The sequence below is a fragment of the Paroedura picta genome, chromosome 15, assembly GCF_049243985.1.
Source record: "Paroedura picta isolate Pp20150507F chromosome 15, Ppicta_v3.0, whole genome shotgun sequence".
NCBI classification, from domain to species: Eukaryota; Metazoa; Chordata; class Lepidosauria; order Squamata; family Gekkonidae; genus Paroedura; species Paroedura picta.
In genome coordinates, this window is record NC_135383.1 from 14,563,424 (window position 1) to 14,581,188 (window position 17,765).

Sequence of the window (17,765 nt, forward strand, 5' to 3'; positions counted from 1 at the left end):
GTGGCTTATCAGTGGCTAGTAGCCATGTTGGCTGAAGGGAGAGTCCATGGTCAGTGAACCCCAGAGACATGAGGCAATGTCAGGGGATTGGCCTCTATGCCCTTTTGTTGACCTCCTGGAGGAAACGTTCTCAACCAGGGTTCCATGAAACCCTGGGGTTTCTTGATGCCTCGGGAAGGGTTTCCCCAATGGCTGGAAGTTAATTATATATATAGTTATACATATATAATTTAAAATTTGTTAAACATTTATTGGGTGATATGACCCTATGTAAGAGCCTCTTGTGGCGCAGAGTGGTAAGGCAGCAGACATGCAGTCTGAAAGCTCTGCCCATGAGGCTGGGAGTTCGATCCCAGCAGCCGGCTCAAGGTTGACTCAGCCTTCCATCCTTCCGAGGTTGGTAAAATGAGTACCCAGCTTGCTGGGGGGTAAACGGTCATGACTGGGGAAGGCACTGGCAAACCACCCCATATTGAGTCTGCCATGAAAACTCTGGAGGGTGTCACCCCCAGACATGACTCGGTGTTTGCACAGGGGATACCTTTACCTTTTATGACCCTATGTGGTCATGTTTACCTGCCCTCCCTCCCAAAATGGCCAATGATGGACCCTGGAGGGGGTGGGAAGGGGAGGAGCCCTGTGTGGGCATGTCCACAGCTCTGCTTCCCAACCATATTCTGCACGATCGTGCCACTTCTGGGGTTTCTCAAAGCCTGAAGAATGTTTCAGGGGTTTCTTAAAGCAGTTGAGAAAGGCTGCTCTGGAGGAACTGGTTGGCCACTGTGTGAGACAGGATCCTGGACTAGATGGACCACCGGTCTGATCCGGCAGGGCTCTTCTGATGTTCTGATGGGGCTCCTTGCAAAGAACAGGCGGGGGATGCACTTAACCTGTGCATGGAAGGGCGTGTATGGATCAGTGCCAAGTCACCCATCGCTGATCAATTCTAAGTGAAGTTGCATTACTCCTTTTGGGCAGCGTCCAATCAACATGCGCATGGGTGGGGTTAATGGGGAAGATGTTCCTTGAACTGTAGGAAGCCAGTGGGCCTGTGAGGTTGAATCCAGTGGAAGACTTCTGCAATGTCTTGGGGTGGGAGATTATTTTCATTCATTTCCTCCCCTCCTTCTGTATGCTGCTGGTTCCCTTCTGTTGTTCCGTGTCCTCCAGAACCTGCATTTGGGGAGGCATTTTAGGTTGTAGCAGTGGTATGTGCATGAGGATGTTGCCCTCTGTGGCGGAATGGGCCTGTTTCAGCCTGCACACCCTATTCCACACTGCCCAGTCCAAGGGGTTCCCAACTCCTGGAGAGACCTCTCTCCCTCTCCCTCTCCCTCTCCCTCTCCCTCTCCCTCTCCCTCTCCCTCTCCCTCTCCCTCTCCCTCTCCCTCTCCCTCTCCCTCTCCCTCTCTCTGGTAACTTGTGCCACCACTGACATTTATAAACAAGTGCCCACTGAGAGGGTCAGAACTCCCAGCTTCCATTTTAAATCCAGAGGCCTTGCTTCTGTGTCTTCCACTGCCCAGTTCTTGTCCACGCCAGGGACAATTTACTGCCTGATGTGCCCCTGGAGGAATAGCTGCTTGCTGACTGCCAGCCTCTGTCTGTTTTCTGGTACTTCTCTTTACAATAGCGTGTATGAGATGGGGAGGTCTATGTGGTACAAAGAACCACTACCAGCATCTAAAGTTATAAAGTATGTATTAAAAAGAAAATGCTTGCAAGCATACTTTTAGCACAGCACCAGATTGAGCGTGGGCAAACGTGCAGATCCTTCTGCCCCTCTCATTAAACATGCCCTACCAGATGTTAAAATATAGGACACACACCTTAAACTTAAGAAGTAACAGCTTTCTGTAGATTTCCCATTTCCTTAGAGCTTTCACCAGCTCTCCAGGCAACTGCATGGCCAATAGCTGCCTGATCCAGCCCTCAGGTGAGACCTTTGTCTCCCAGATGAACTCTACACCACAGAGAGCTCATGCTTGCTATTTTTCCACCCCTTGTCCAGGAAAGCCCCTTTCCCCCTCCTGCTCCTCAATTTTGTAAGATGAGAGGTTGATGCTGACAGTCACCAATTTCCAGCTGGGCTCAGGCATATGGGAAGTCTATAAGGCCAGAGGCAAAAATAATAATCTGTCCATAAAACCGAGCAGACCACTGAGAAATTGATCAGATAAAAGCCTGAATTAAAAGACTGGGTAAAGAGATGCATTTTAATCTGGTACTTAAAAGAAATTAAAGTCGGTGCCAGGTGAGTCGCAAGGGGGAGGGGATTCCAAAGGTGAGGTGCCTCCCAGCAGTTTCATGTAGATGTCAAATAGGGGATAAGATGGAACCCTGTGTGACCCCACAGCATGCATTCTTCATGGTCTCAGGAGCTACTGAGAAGTCCAGGAGAATCAACAGAAATGCATACCCCCTGTTACTCTTTCATCTGCATCTCTCCCCAAAACAACTTAGATGTTATCGCATGTATGACTGCATCAGGGTTCATATTGTGTCACGTGTGGTTTATGTACCCATGCACTCCTGGCACGTTGATAAAACACCATAAAACAAATAGCGGTTACAATGATATAACTGACCACCTCAATGGTAATATTATCTTGGTGCATACCTGCAGATCGGTGAACAGAGACAGGGATAAAAAGGGACACGAGCCAAGAGGTGCAGCATGTAACATTACAATGGGGAAACGAAGAAGCAAGAACATTGGTTGATTCCTCATGTGGCTGATTCTACAAGAAGACGGGCTTGTTCCAAACAATAAAATCCAGATAGACATCTGCAAGACAGTTTTAGAAGCAGTCCTAACAAAGGGCCTTGGATTAATTAACATATCCGTATCCTTCCTTTCTCCCAATCAATGAGACTCAAAGTGACTTGGATCGTTAAAAGCCAGCTAAAACCTGTATCCGCAAAATACAGTTCAAAGGAAAGGAGGGAGAACTAGCTGGCATCTACTCGGGTCTGATTCGTCAAAGCAACTTTGGAACTTCTTCTCTTTGAGCCTTTTGTTCTACAGGGAAAGAGGCAATGCACAACTCTCTTGTTGCTGGTCTCCTTGCTAAGCAACTTTCCTACACACGGGGGTGGTATTGCACCGCTCTGATGCAGAGAGCACCTGGTTGGTTAATACTGGGTTGTTTTAACCGGTGGATGGAATCTCTGGCTGGTGCTCTTCCTGACAGATAGAGGCCAGGAGTTGTCATTCGCCTCTGGGTCTTGTCACCAGCAATGGGGAGGTTTTAATTTTAGCTTTTAAAGAGGCAGGCGTTTAATTATACCCGGAGACGGGTGAGGCATTGCCAGTGTTGTAACATTTATTTGAGGTTTATTGGGGAATTGGTGCTTCATCGTCAGCATACAGCAGTGGGTTTTTTGGGGTCAATCAGCCTAGCTGGGGGAGGGAGAGGCAAATGCAGGCTGTAAGCACAGGTGTGGGTGTGTTAAGTGCCATCAAGACTCTTCCTGACCTCCAAAACATCCTATTATTAAGAGCCTTGCTCAGCTCTTATGAACGGGAGGTTGTGAATTCCTTGGTTGATTCATTTAATCTCATCTTGGTCCTTCCTCTTTTCCTTCTGCCTCCAACTCTTCCTAGCCGTATTGTCTTCTCTGGTGAGTCTTTTCTCATAATGTGACCAAAGTACGATAGCCCCAGTTTGGTCATTTTAGCTTCAAGGGATTGTTCAGGCTTGATTTGACCTGCAGCATCCTCTGGCTGAAGATTGATTCCTGATGACAAGGCATTTACAGTACACTGAAAGTGCTTGTCCTGTTTTTGAAACATTAGAGGCCTCAAATAGTTTTCTGGTCCACAGAATTGACTCCAGGTCCATAGTGTACCGAATATATCTTTTTATGTAAAGGAGCCAACTGGCTGTAACAGTTATTGCATTTGCTATATATTTCATGCATGCTGGTTTTATTTGATGCCTGACCATTGATAGAGGCAGTAAAGCTGAAACACATCTGACCAGTGGAGGCATTAGGAGGAATGCATGGATTGATTTTATGGAGGCGATGCTAAAAGCCTTGGGTTTTTAACTTTATTAATAAATACTCGTACTATATTTTAAAAATTGTGTTCCACCCTATATAGGCTTAGGTTCAATTCCCCAGTGTTGACCTTTTAAAGTTCTTGATCTAGATCCATTTATTTGTCATTTTGGTGGTCCACAGCATGGGTAGTCAACCTGTGGTCCTCCAGATGTTCATGGACTACAATTCCCATGAGCGCCTGCCAGCAAATGCTGGCAGGGGCTCATGGGAATTGTAGCCTGTGAACATCTGGAGGACCACAGGTTGACTACCCTGTATCCATAAAACCCTCCTTCAACATCAAACTTCAAATGAATCTCCTTTCTTCTCACCAGTTTTCTTCATTGTCTACCTTTCACTCCCCTTCAATGTAACGGGAAACACCATAAAATGAGTTATCTTGACCTTGGTTGCCAGCCACATGGCCTTAACCTTATGAATCATTTCCAGCACCTTCAGGTCTCCTGACTTCTTGGTTGCAGCCTGCCTTTTTGGTAAATAATGGAGCCAACTTGAACAATTTCACGTTCATCATGGTCAACCTTGAAGTTATCTTATTTCCCAATAATAATCATTTTGGTCTTCTGGATGCCCAGTTGTAATCCTACTTTGGCGCTTTCTACTTTAACCATTGTTAGTAGTCATTTCAAGTCTTCACTGTTTTCTGCTGGTAACATGATGTCATCGATATATCATTATCAGAGACACTTGCCTTGAAAACCCTAGGGAGTCTTCTTTTATCAGGTCCATATTGGCCACGTCGTCCCAGGCAGCCTAACACAGCCTTTCTTGACTTTTTTTGCCATTGAGAAACCCCAGAAATGGGACCCATCACTGGCCGTTTGGGGAGGGGAGGGATGGTCAACATGACTATATACAGCCCTTTTCCCCAATCAACGTTTAAAGATTTATATATAAGCTTCCAGAGCTTTCAAGAAACCCCAGAGTTTCACAAAACCCTGGTTGAGGAAGCCTGCCCTAACATCTCGGGTGTCCTTTCTGTGAGGAGCATAGTGGGAGGGGGGAAGGGAATGTCCCCCACCCACCTTCATTTGAGGCAGAAATGTGTTTTCCTTCATAACTCACTGCTATTGACTCAGTGTTCCAGCGCTGTCAGGGAAACAAGCTGTGAGACAATTAGGAAGAAATAAATATCTAGTTGGATGTTGCTAATTATTTTTTATGCCTATTCAGTTTGTTGCGTATATCGATGGCTGCATGAATCAAAGCGAATATCTTTATTTTCAGAAAGCATCTATGCTCTTCAGCCAATAGGAAACTTAAGTTAACCTTGGAAACAATCGGGTCTTTTTCAGGGGCTGATGGCCGGCTTTGACCCCGTGAGGCACCAAGGGTTATGCACACTTCCTCCCCATGGTTCAACTGCTTAAAAAAAAACAAACCCTACCCCTATTCATTTGTTTTATCTTTGGACAGAGTTTTTTAAATTCCTCTTTTCTTCCAGGGAACTCAGGGTGTCATAGTTCTATCCTCACAACAACCCTGCAAGGCAGGTTAGGCTGAGATTCTTGAGAGAGCCTCTTTCAAGGCTCAGTTAAAATAGGGCAAACTGTGATTATGACCCAGGGGAGGGACAGAAGGTGAGGTGACGGGAGAATAATAATGCACAACAGGCTTTTATGGTAGCAATAAGACCGCAGCTTATGCATTATGTACAACCAACTGGTCAGGATGGAGCGGTATAAGAATCCCCAAATAAATAAATGAATGAATGAATGAATGAATGAAGGAAGGAAGGAAGGAAGGAAGGAAGGAAGGAAGGAAGGAAGGAAGGAAGAAAGAAAGAAAGAAAGAAAGAAAGAAAGAAAGAAAGAAAGAAAGAAAGAAAGAAAGAAAGAAAGAAAGAAAGAAAGAAAGAAAGAAAGATGGTGCATCACGGGATCAGATCCTGCACCATCAAGTCCCCTGCCTGCCACCTGATGATCCCTTTTCCATTCCCCCAGCTGGGAAATAACCAAAGAGTGGCAGGTTACCCATATGGTCACTAGCCTCCACATGGTCTCTCCATCACCTGATGCCATCAGCTAGCCAGCACCCTTGCCTGAGCATGATGCTGTAATCAGTAATCTAGCCTCAAATAGGAATTGGGGCGAATCCACCCACAGGGCCCCTAATGAGAGTCCCCTAAGGGGGAGTTCCAGCATGTGAGTGTACCCTCTCCTCAAAGGAATCCATTCCAATGCCCAAACTATCAGCTGGGAGAAATGGAAGCACCCTGAACAACACCCCATCACCTGGGCTAGTCCTCAACATTATCCACTCATTGGTGGGTGGGCAAGTCAAGACGTTCTGCCAAAAGTCTGGGGGGTCATCATGCTGCCTTTTTAACAGAGTCAGCTTGGTGCAGTGGTTAAGAGAGGTGGTCTCTAATCTGAACCAGGTTTGATTCCTCCCTCCTCCTCCACATGCAGCTGGCTGGATGACCTTGGGTTAGTCCTGGTTCACTTAGAGCTGTTCTTACAGAATAGTTCTCTCAGAGCTCCCTCAGCCCTCCCTCCCTCCCAGGGTGTCTGTGGTGGTGAGAAGATGGGAAGGTGATGGTAAGCCGCTTTGAGACTCATTCAGGGAGTAAAACCGAAATATGAAAACCCAGCTCTTCTTCAGTGGCCCCTGACAAGCTGGCCCCCATGCCGTGGGATGACTTCACGTTCAGCATGGTGGACTGCAAGTAACACCGTCAGACCCTTCCTGTATCCTGCTCTAATGGCTGCTGACCTACCTCTTCCCTGCCTTCACCTAACTCCTAGGCCACAAATCTAGTCTTAAGTTAAATCTCGGTGGTGGTTATGGATAGAAAAGAAGCCACTTGGTATAGTGGTTAGGAGCACGGACTTCTAATCTGGCACACTAGGTTGGATTCCCACATGCAGCCAGCTGGGTGACCTCATTTGGCGATTAGTAACCCAACAATCACCTGACACAGATCAGTACATTTAGGATGGGGGGGGGATGTGCCCCCTCACCATCTCTGCAGATACCCCTGGTGATATTGTTTGGTGTGGTCACCCATGTTGCATTTTGCACCAACCAAGTTTTCTGGATTACCTTCGAGGGCAGCCCCAGGGACTGCACCTTTCAGTAATCTAGCCTCAAATAGGAATTGGGGTGAATCATCCGCACAATGTATGGACTGCGTGTTTCTTGGCCTGGCTGCAGAACACAGAACATTTAAGTTCCCGTCCACCGAAGGACTGAGCAATTCCCCCAACGGCAGTGCTGGTGGCTGTAGGAGGGGAGCGGTTTGATGAATAGCTCTTTTCACACCGTCCTGCCACTGTGCCTATAAAGATACTCTCAATAAATTAGCAAGGATGCTGAGGTTCCAAATGTCACCGCTGCAGATAATGACGGTCCCGGCAGTTCGCCACAGGAGGGGCTGCTGAGTGCCCGTAATTGATGGGGGCAAGAACAGCATTTTGTCTGGTCCCTGGATGGAGCCTGCCTGCCACCAGCTGACGTTCTCTTCGAGGTTTGCATGTTTCTACCCTAGGACACCCTCTCTCTTCTTGCCCTTCTCCCAAATTCCTTCCTGTCTGTAAAGCACTCTCCCCAGCCCTGTGAAAAAGGAAAATCACAGGGATTTATTATAAAAGGGAGAGTTCCCCCCTTCCCCAGCAATTCAGCCTTTCAACCAAAAAACAAAACAAAAACCTAAATGGAAGAACCCAGAAGTAATTGGCTGCAGTGCAAAAATGAATTTGCATCTCATTCATCAGCAGTTAGCTTCTCCGTTGCATGAAGCTGATTGCCTTGATGTGACTGGAATGTGATATGGCTCAAATTCAGGCTCGGGGTCTTGAGCGATGTCCCCCCCCACCTTATATGGCTTGGCTGGTTATGAAAGAGCAAAATCAGGTCACCTGCAGGCAAAGGGTTGTCATACTGTCTGCTTAAGGAATAGCCCAGGCATTCAAAAAGCCCCCCAAAAGACCCAAAAGTTGAGAAAGGCTGCCCTACAGGGTTGTTGTAAGTCAGCTGTGACCTGACAACACTTTACACACACACATAGACCCCCTCAGTAATAGTGGTGGAAGTGTCCCCCTGGCTGAATGCTCAACATGGTCTCTGTACAAAAAGGGGACTTCCTCTTTTCTGCCCTAATTACCACGTTCCTCCTTCCCCTCCTCCACCCGACTGCATGTCTTTCCCTCATCAGCATTATGGTTCAGATGGTTTTTACACCTTTGGAGCTGGTGAAGATGTAATAAGGATTGATAGTTCAGGGGTTAAGTAGAATTGATCTGCTCAGCTTTAGCACGCCGGCGTTCCCTTCCTTTGCCTTTTGAAGGATAAATGTCTTATTCAGACAAATCCCAATTGCTTTTCCAATAGACCTGGTGCTTGTTGTCAGACCCACGCTGGTATTTCTGTCACGTTGATAGCCATCCCGACACTGGGAAGAATGAAGTGGACTTTGATTTGTTTCGGCTTCTCTTTTCCTGCCCTCGTGAACGTGCCTGACAAATTATCCTTCTTGTGGCAGTTTTGGCAGTCCACCCGCCGGGAAAGGGAGCTTTTACTGCTTGTTATCACCTTGATATGCGTGGTGGCCATTTTGAGAGGACAATACCAGCCCCATCTTCTCCACTTTCAATGCCGTGGAATGGGAAACCCAGATTACTTGCAGAGATGGGCTTCTGCGATGGAAACTAGAAAGCACATGGGTTGTGCGTTCACACAAAGTGGTGCCAATGTGTTATTGAGAGAATTGCAGGTAGCATGCTCTGCGGTGATGTGAGGCTGGAATGGCAAAACTGTAGCAAGTGTAAAGAGTGATTGTCCCCAGCAGAACATCATCTATTAGTATTAGCTCTCTGCCAGGGGCACTTTGCATATGGATATCAACTTCTGTAGAGGGGAGGCAGGCCCCAACTCTGCTCACCAAGGAATGCTCTGACTTGTGAGCACAAAGTGTACACATGTAGGGATGTCATATAAATAGGCTTTTGGAAAGGCAGCATTCTTGATTATGGGAAGGGAACCTATGTGCATAGACCCCCCCACCCCCATTTTCACAAGCTGGCATAATGTCAATATGCATTATGTGTATCTGTTATGGTAGGAGATCTCCCACCAGCAACACAACTTCCTGCCACCACTCTATCACCTGGCAGGGGAAATATTTAATTAAAAAATGGCAGCCATTGCAACAGCGTGATGTCTTCTGGGGAAAACCCAGAAGTTATAGCTCTCTAGGAATTACTGGAAACTCCGTGGTAAAACCTAGCAATTCCTAGAGTGGTGTGACATCACATCTATGGTTTTCTGGAAGTGATGTCACACTTTCATGCTGAAGGTACCCGCATATGTCTTGTTCATTATCTCCTGCTGGCTCTCGTCATTGGCTGGCAACACTGATGTGCAGGATACTAAGGCAAACCACTGGTCTTTCAAGTTCACTACTGTCAATTCTGACTACCTCTCTAGGGTCTGGGAGGCAATTGCTATGAATTCCAGTGCAGTTCCTATGCTATCAAGTCTCTGGAACTGAATTTTTAAAAATAAATATCTTTGGTCTGCTGAAGGATACTGAACAGGTCACTAGGGCTGCCTGTTCCTTCTGGGAGCAATGGGCTCATTCCTTGATATAAATTCTTGGGGTTTTTAATTCTAGCTGTTGTTGGACAAGTGGCACTTTGACACAGTGTCAGTGCGTCTTGAGACTCCTTACATGGGAAGAAAAATGGGATAGAGCCCATTCAGTGGTCTTCCCCATCCGTGTTTCAAATTTGTTTCTACTTTGTGTGAATTGAACCTTTGATTATCTGATTCCATGCCTTTCATGTGGAGAGGCCTCTAAAAGCCGCCAACATTTGAACGCTGTCCAGGGGCAGATTCGTCATGTAGAAATGGTCCAAGAATACATAGCATCACCACCCCAGACAGTGTTCCATCTATACCTTGTGGTTCATAGCCATGGATGGGTCTCTGCACCTGTAGAGCTGCCTCATAGCAACCCCAGCAAGGAGCTTTCCAAGCAAGTGAGAAGCAAAGATGGGGCTGTACCAGGCCCCCTTTCCTCCTGATAACTTTAGAAAGAAGTATATGTAGAAACAAAATAAGGGAACCTTTGCCTGTCTCTAGCTAGGAGGAGGAAAGATTGATGAGGTCTTGAGAAATTAAGGCTGATTCCAGTCCCCTGAGCACGGCTTGCACTTAATTTCTGCCCTAGGGAGGAAGTGTCTTCAGGGAGAATCAGCCAAGGAGGTAAGGAGAGGAAGGGGGAGCCTCGTGCATCTTTGAAAACCATGGCTTCCCCCCCCCTTCCCCATAACAAAACTTAATCAGTGATGTTGCTGGCGTACTGGATTGACTGTGGCTTGCAGGTTTTTGCTCTCCCCTCCTTTCCCCACTCCAGAGACCAATTTGGAAAGAAAAATAATAGCAAAGCGGGCAGTTTTTACCTTGTGATCAGCATTTTGAGCGGCGTTTGCAGAATGCCTGCAAGCGTGGCGGTGGGAAGAAATGATGCGGAGAAGAAAAGCCTTAAGCCCTGGAAGAGGAGCCATAGGCTAAGCCAAGAACAAGCCCTGATGCATCAGGCTGAAGGTCAATGTAGTCCAGCAACCTGTTTCCCACAGTGGCCAACCTGTTGCTTCTGGGGAGCCCACAGGTGACGCACAAAGGCAGCTGCTCACCCCTCTGGTTTGCCACTAGCACTCAGATACACATTACCTTTAATGGCATTAAAAATAACCCTCAAATGCATACCGATGGACACATCTCAAGTGCACAAGCAGAGAAAATATACAAATTAACACCAATGCACAATTTACGATTTTAACATGGAAAGAGTGTTAAATCTTAACACTGAACAGAGGATGTTGGTAACTTTGGACAGTAGAACGTGATCCTTCTAGCTGAACGTGGCCCTGCCAATTGGTAATACACTCCTATAGGTCAAATGTAATTTAACTATATAATCCTAAATTAGGCTATGCTGACCAGAAAAGACAAGGCAGGACAAAATAATATGAGAAAGGGTATCGGGAACAACACAACCATGCAAGGAATGTTTCTGCGCTACTGGAATTTGACAGAACCTGACACGAATCACGCGCTAAGGAAAGACATTTAATCTTGCCAGTCCATCCGTCTGTCTAACCGTCCGCCCTCCTGCTTATCCGTCCACCCATCCCATGGTCTGATAGAGCAGGGGTAGTCAACCTATGGTCCTCCAGATGTCCATGGACTACAATTCCCACGAGCTTGAAAGGATTCCAAGGAGTAAAGATAGATGAGCAGAACTTTATAAGCTAAGGAGATACCCCAAAAATCTAGGAGAACAAGGGCTGCAAGGAACTGAGCTTAGAAACTGCAGCTCCAAGTCCTCAAGTCTCTGTGAAATCATTTTAAATATGTATTTTAACTCCTGACCCAAAGCCATGATACATCGATCCTAAGCACTCAGAAATAAATTGCTTCTGTACTTCGAAGTTCTGTTCGGCTATCTCAGACCTCTCCTCCACAAATGTGTTTAATTCTGATATAAAGCTATTTACGTAGTCCCGATTGAGGGATGGTTCTGCCCTTGAGGATCAGGGGAGGTTGAAAGTGTAGATCACGTCCTCCTTTGCTGCCCATTTTTTTTCTGAGGTTTGCATTAAGAGAATTGCCCCTCTCCTGGACAATCGTCACTCAAGCCTGGAAAATACCCAGGTAGTTACTGGAAGATGGAAACCCGCAATTTACAGTGCCAGTAGCAATGCTTGTTATAGTGAATCCAGGGCTAAGATAAATATTATATCATTTTAAACTGACCTGATGATTCTATGGGCTTTATACTAGAGTTTGTTATATATTTTTCTAACACTGTAATTTAAATCTTTGATTGTTGGATCTTATGACTTGCTGGTCTTTGACTGTATAATTTCCCTCCCACCCACCCTCCCACCCTCCCACCCTCCCACCCACCCACCCACCCACCAGTCCATCCATCCATCCATCCATCCATCCATCCATCCATCCATCCATCCATCCATCCATCCATCCATCCATCCATCCATCCATCGTCTATCTATCTGTCCATCCATCTGTCTAACCGTCTGCCCTCCTGCTCATCTGTCCACCCATCCCATGGTCTGATAGAGCAGGGGTAGTCAATCTGTGGTCCTCCAGATGTCCATGGACTACAATTCCCATGAGCCCCTGCCAGCAGACGCTGACAGGGGCTCATGAGAATTGTAGTCCATGGACATCTGGAGGACCACAGGTTGACTACCCCTGTGATAGAGTATAAAGCAGCTTCATGTAGGTTCACATGAGCTGGCTAAAGCACAGGAGAAGGCAACTAAGATGACCAATTAATCCTTGACCGCACCTTTGGACTTCCGTGTTGCTATTACCAGTTGGCTGTTTTCCACGTAACTCCAGGTAAGACTGCACTTTGGCTCTTGAGAGTAGAGGCTTTCCATAAGTTTTGTTAATCATCTCCAAATCTGTGTGTGCAAATGATCTAAACTATGGGGAGGTTTCCTGAGTAGCTTCAATTAAAACGTCTGGATGCACTCCAAGTGTACTGATCCCTTCCTCAAACCAGGAGGGAGCGATAATGAATTATTGCTAATAGAGCTGTAAAACTTTGTATTTGAATAAGTAATACAGGGCTAATGTGTCAATGAAATTAAATTTCCAATGAAAATATTATTAAAACGGGGCCATTAATAAATTTGGACACATTACCAAGCAGGTACATTTGGCAGCTGACTCAAGCAGGTAATTCTAAATGGGAACAAATGGGAAATCAATACAGAACATCACATAATATGCTGGAGACATTTTGGACAGTTAACATGTCCCTTGCTTCACAAAGATGGGGTTCTTGCTTTTCTTCTAAAGCAGAGGATCCAAAAATGGTGCCTCTGAGGCACCTGCTAATATTTTTAGGAAGTGGGTGAGGTCAGATGGAATTTTTGCCCAGCAAGGCTTCTGATTGGCCAGTAGAGGTTTGATTGGTTGTGTAGAATATGGGGGAAAAGTTTCTTTGACAACAACTCTCACCATGGGACACGGATCTACACTGTGTAACTGAAGATAAATTGTAGCAGCCATTTTTGTGGACATTCTAAAACAGTGTTGGAAATTTTGGACTTGGCTTGGTCCTGAGTCCCTCCAGAGAAATAGAGCTTCAGAGCAACAGAGCATTTTGAAAGTATGCAGTTATTAATTAACTTTGTGGATGAGGCACAGATCCAGACTCGAAGTGCTTTGAGGTTTAAAAGAGAGAATCTTTACTGGGAAATATTATTTACAAAATATCTAATAGTTGAGCAACAAGACCTGCCATGGATCTATGGTTGAACAAAAGTTAACTAGTTTATTACACAGAGAATCCCCTGATAATTTTTTGTATGTTGGAATTGCTTTCTGGAATATGAAAAAAGCAATATGTAATAAGTTCTGATTGTTGTAGAAAAGTGTATTTTAGCTTTATTTTTTATTTAACATATTATTTTCATGGATTGAGAACAACATTCATATTGTATTGTCATCTATTGCTTTTTCTTTTTTTCTTGTTTTAAAAGTGCAATAAAAATTGGAAAGAATATCACAGCCATCTGCTTTAGTCTCCTTAATGAAGCAGAGTACAAAAGCTCAAAGAGTAGTTACAAAAGCAGCATATTGCAAGCCTCTGTGGCTAGGCTGCAGGCGGACTAAATTCCACACAACAGCAGATAGCCCAATGGAGTCAATTCCTTTCTTCTACTAAAGCACAGACAGAGCTGCTCTTTCTGAAAAAAAGCCTAGAACTCCTGTTGTCTGCTGCTCCTCCAAGCTGTGATGGGTTGGGGAAATGGAAAAACAAACAAACCTCAAAACTCACTAGCTTTGCAGATGTGATAATGTCACTTCTGGGAACCCCCCAGGAACAACAGTGATAGCTATGGGAACAGCTGCATGCTCATAAGGGTTCACTATAGAGTTTCTGGTGATTCCTAAGACTACCGTGGTCTCTTCTGTAGTTTCCCTAGAAGAGATGCCATCACATTTATGACATAACCCCTCACCATGTCCCTGCCAGCAAATCCCCTACCAAGTACAAGTCTCAGACTGGTTAGACTAGTTATCATGTGTATCTGATAGGATTGCCAAGCTCCAAGTGGTGGCTGGAGGTCTCCCAGATTTACAACTGGACTCCAGATGAGACAATTCCCCTGGCGAAATGGCTTTTTTGGAAGGCTTAGGGGTACTTGAAGCATTTCAGGAATGCCTCCATAGTCAAAAGGCTGGAAAAGGCTGGGATATTGTACTGATCTTTAAGTCTTTAAGATATTGCTGGGCTCCAATTTTGGTGGGCCAAGGCTTGCCAGTATCATGCCTTGAAGAGGGACCTGTGGTCTTCTCTACCAGCTCTCCACAAGCTCTTGTGGCTCGCTTCAAGCCTTCACTGCTGTCGATGTTTTATTACTAAAATCTTATTGTTCTCATTCATCACAGAGCGTTGCTTGCCATTTTATGGCATTCCGTTGCAGCAAATATTTTTATTATGCTGTTGCGATTAAATATTTTATGCTATTTTTATGGCTTTCAATGTCCGCTCGAGGATGGGTAACGGCAGGCTAGAAACGATTAAACAAGTAAATAAAACCAAACACCACTTCTCACTTTGGGGTCTTTTGGCTTCAAACATCACCTTCGTCTCCCCCAGTCTTGGCTGTCTCATATAAGCTTTCGAGACAGATATATTTATTTTATTATATTATGCTTATATACCGCCCTTCCTTGCGGCTCAGGGCGGTTCACGTTGGAACTTTCATAATACAGGTACATAATACAGTGGAAAAAACATCTTGATTTGGATGTGTAACATTTTTAACAGTAAGAACTACTTGTCTCAACTTTCATAAGCCAGTAGAGTAGAGAACATCTTGGTTTCGCCGGTCCAGTTAAACAATCGACACTGGGATTCAGCTTTACTCTACTGTGGATTCGGTTCCTCTTCTCCGGGTGCAGTTGATCATGGGAGAGACCTCTTGGCTCTAGTCAGTGGTAGATTTACTTGCCCTGAATGAAAGCCTGGTGGAAAAACTCCCTTTTGCCGGCCCTGTGGAATTGTTTTAGCTCCGGCAGGGCCCTGATGTTGTCTGGGAGCTCATTGCACCAGGTGGGGGCCAGACCAGAGAAAGCCCAGGCTCCGGTCAAGGTCAGATGAGCTTCCCTGGGGCCGGGGCTTAGTGGAGTGGAGTGCTCTCTGTGGGGCATAGGTAGAGAGGCAGTTTCTCAGGTAGTCAGGGCCTAGTCTGTGTATGGCCTTGAAAGTGATTACCAGAGATATGTTTGACACATGGTTAAAGGTAAAGGTATCCCCTGTGCAAGCACCGAGTCATGTCTGACCCTTGGGGTGGCGCCCTCTAGCGTTTTCATGGCAGACTCAATACGGGGTGGTTTGCCAGTGCCTTCCCCAGTCATTACCGTTTACCCCCCAGCAAGCTGGGTACTCATTTTACCGACCTCAGAAGGATGGAAGGCTGAGTCAACCTTGAGCTGGCTGCTGGGATCGAACTCCCAGCCTCATGGGCAGAGCTTCAGACTGCATGCCTGCTGCCTTACCACCCTGCGCCACAAGAGGCTCTTTGACACATGGTTAGCCTTAAGTATAATCGCAATAGCAGGAACTATAGCAGTAGCAGAGAGGGCCAGGAGGGGAAGAAACATCTTGGCTTGCGTCTTCTCACTGAACAACTGCTTGATCTCATTCAGTGCGGCTGAAATGTTTGGCTGCAGCCAGAGGCGCAACCCCTCAAGCTTTTGAATTTTAGCTGGTGCCCTTGCATGAGCCAGCTGTTCAATTCTGGATAAGCTTAAAATATCGTTGGCTGTTTGTTTTCTGTTTTTGTTTTTTAAATGGTATGCTTTCCCCCCCTTCTGTTGTGAGTCATATTTGGGTCCCACCAGGGGAAAAAAGCAAGATTCAAACATTTTAATTAATAAATATTATTAGAACTCCAAAATGGGACAGCCTCTAGACATCAGAGGTTATGTCTCTGCTCTGCTCACCCAAGAATAATTTGGACTGAGTTTTGGATTGTCTAGAACAGCCTTTTTCAACCTTCTGATCATGGAGGAGCCCCTAAAATATATTTTCAGGCTTCAAGGACCCCTGGAAGTGATGTGAGCTGGCCACGCCTCCCTGCCACGCCCCTTGGAAGTAGGATAACCAACCATACCCATTGCCCTTCCTTTAATACTACTATGGTGGCTTTGCCTCATGTAGGCTGGAAAGAAGGTCAGGAGTTGAGAAGACAGCCCAGACCCCCATATCATGCCACAACTAATTGCTTCATTTTGATTTTTATGCTCACAGCCCACCCAGCAAGCCCCCAAGATAGAGGCAGCCAATTCCCTAGCTTGTGACCAAGTCAATTTATGCAGGAGGGGAAAGGCCATGGACCCCCTCTGGAGCTCCCACAGACCCTCAAGGGTCCATGGACCCCTGGTAGGGAATCCCTGGTCTAGAATATGACCTGATCGGATCCTAAACTTAATTTCTTTTCCTTCTTTTCCAGTATATTTTGGTGCTGTGCTGAGCATAAACAGCGGTAGTCCCCATAACTGTGGGGTCATTTCTTGATGGGACAGTTGCCTGGCCCCTGCCTCAATTCCCCTTCCCTGAGAAACTGAGGAGTAGCAGACAAAAATAGCCTTCACATAGTGACCTTCTAGGAATCTTTCCTGGTCTCTATGGTAAAGACCACCGAGACTGGGGAGGCAGCCAGGAACATCTCTTGGGAGTTATATCACACCATCCAGCATGTTGTGGTGGTTAAGAGTGGCTGCTTCTAATCTGGCAAGCCCAGTTTGATTTCCCGATCCTCCAAATGCAGCCAGCTGGTTGATCTTGGCCTCATCACAGCTCTGATAGTGCTGTTCTCACAGAGCAGTAATATCAGAGCTCTCTCAGCCCCAGCTACCTTGAGGGTGCCTGTGGTGGAAAGAGGAAGGGAAGGTGATTGTAATCCATTTCGAGACTCCTTCTGGTAGAGAAAAACGGGGGATAAAAAAAGAACTCTTCTTCTTCTACCATTCTCAAGTGCTGCCCTTCAAATCTTCCGGGTATTTCCAAGGTGGTATTAGGAACTCTATCGGGGAGTCTTATACAAGTTGAAACCGTATTTCAGCTTGACCTGCTCCACTGGATTGCCGAAAGCATAAATTTCTTCTGCTCTGACTTCCTTAGAAGTCTGGGATACAAATCTAATAAACTGGATTGTTTTCTTTTTCCTTTTCTCATTGATTTGTGAGATGCTGAAACTATGCAGCCGGCACAAGGCTATTGTGGTAAGAGATATTTGATGAGCTTTTAGCTTTGAGTGCGGTTCCTGCTCTGCGAACAAATTAGCCCTACAAATCCTGCTGTCAACACATCCCATAACCACGTACTTATTTTCCTTGTGTCCAGAGTGGATAGATGAGGCTTTATTACCACCCCCCAATGGGTCTGTGTTGAAGCAGCAAATGGGAACACACCAAAAAATTAGTTGCATACGAAAGAGAAACACTTGGAATTATTATGATCTGAGCCGTTAATTTTTATGGGGCTTGCCTTGTAAAAAGAAGAGCCGGGCTGCTTTCACCGTTTAGAACATTGCCATGAGAATATAGCTTCTGAAGTATCTCTTTCATTCTGTCCCTTTTTAATAAGCTTTTAATTTGCAGGATCAGAAATGCTGGCAATAACCCTTGGCATGAGTGTAATG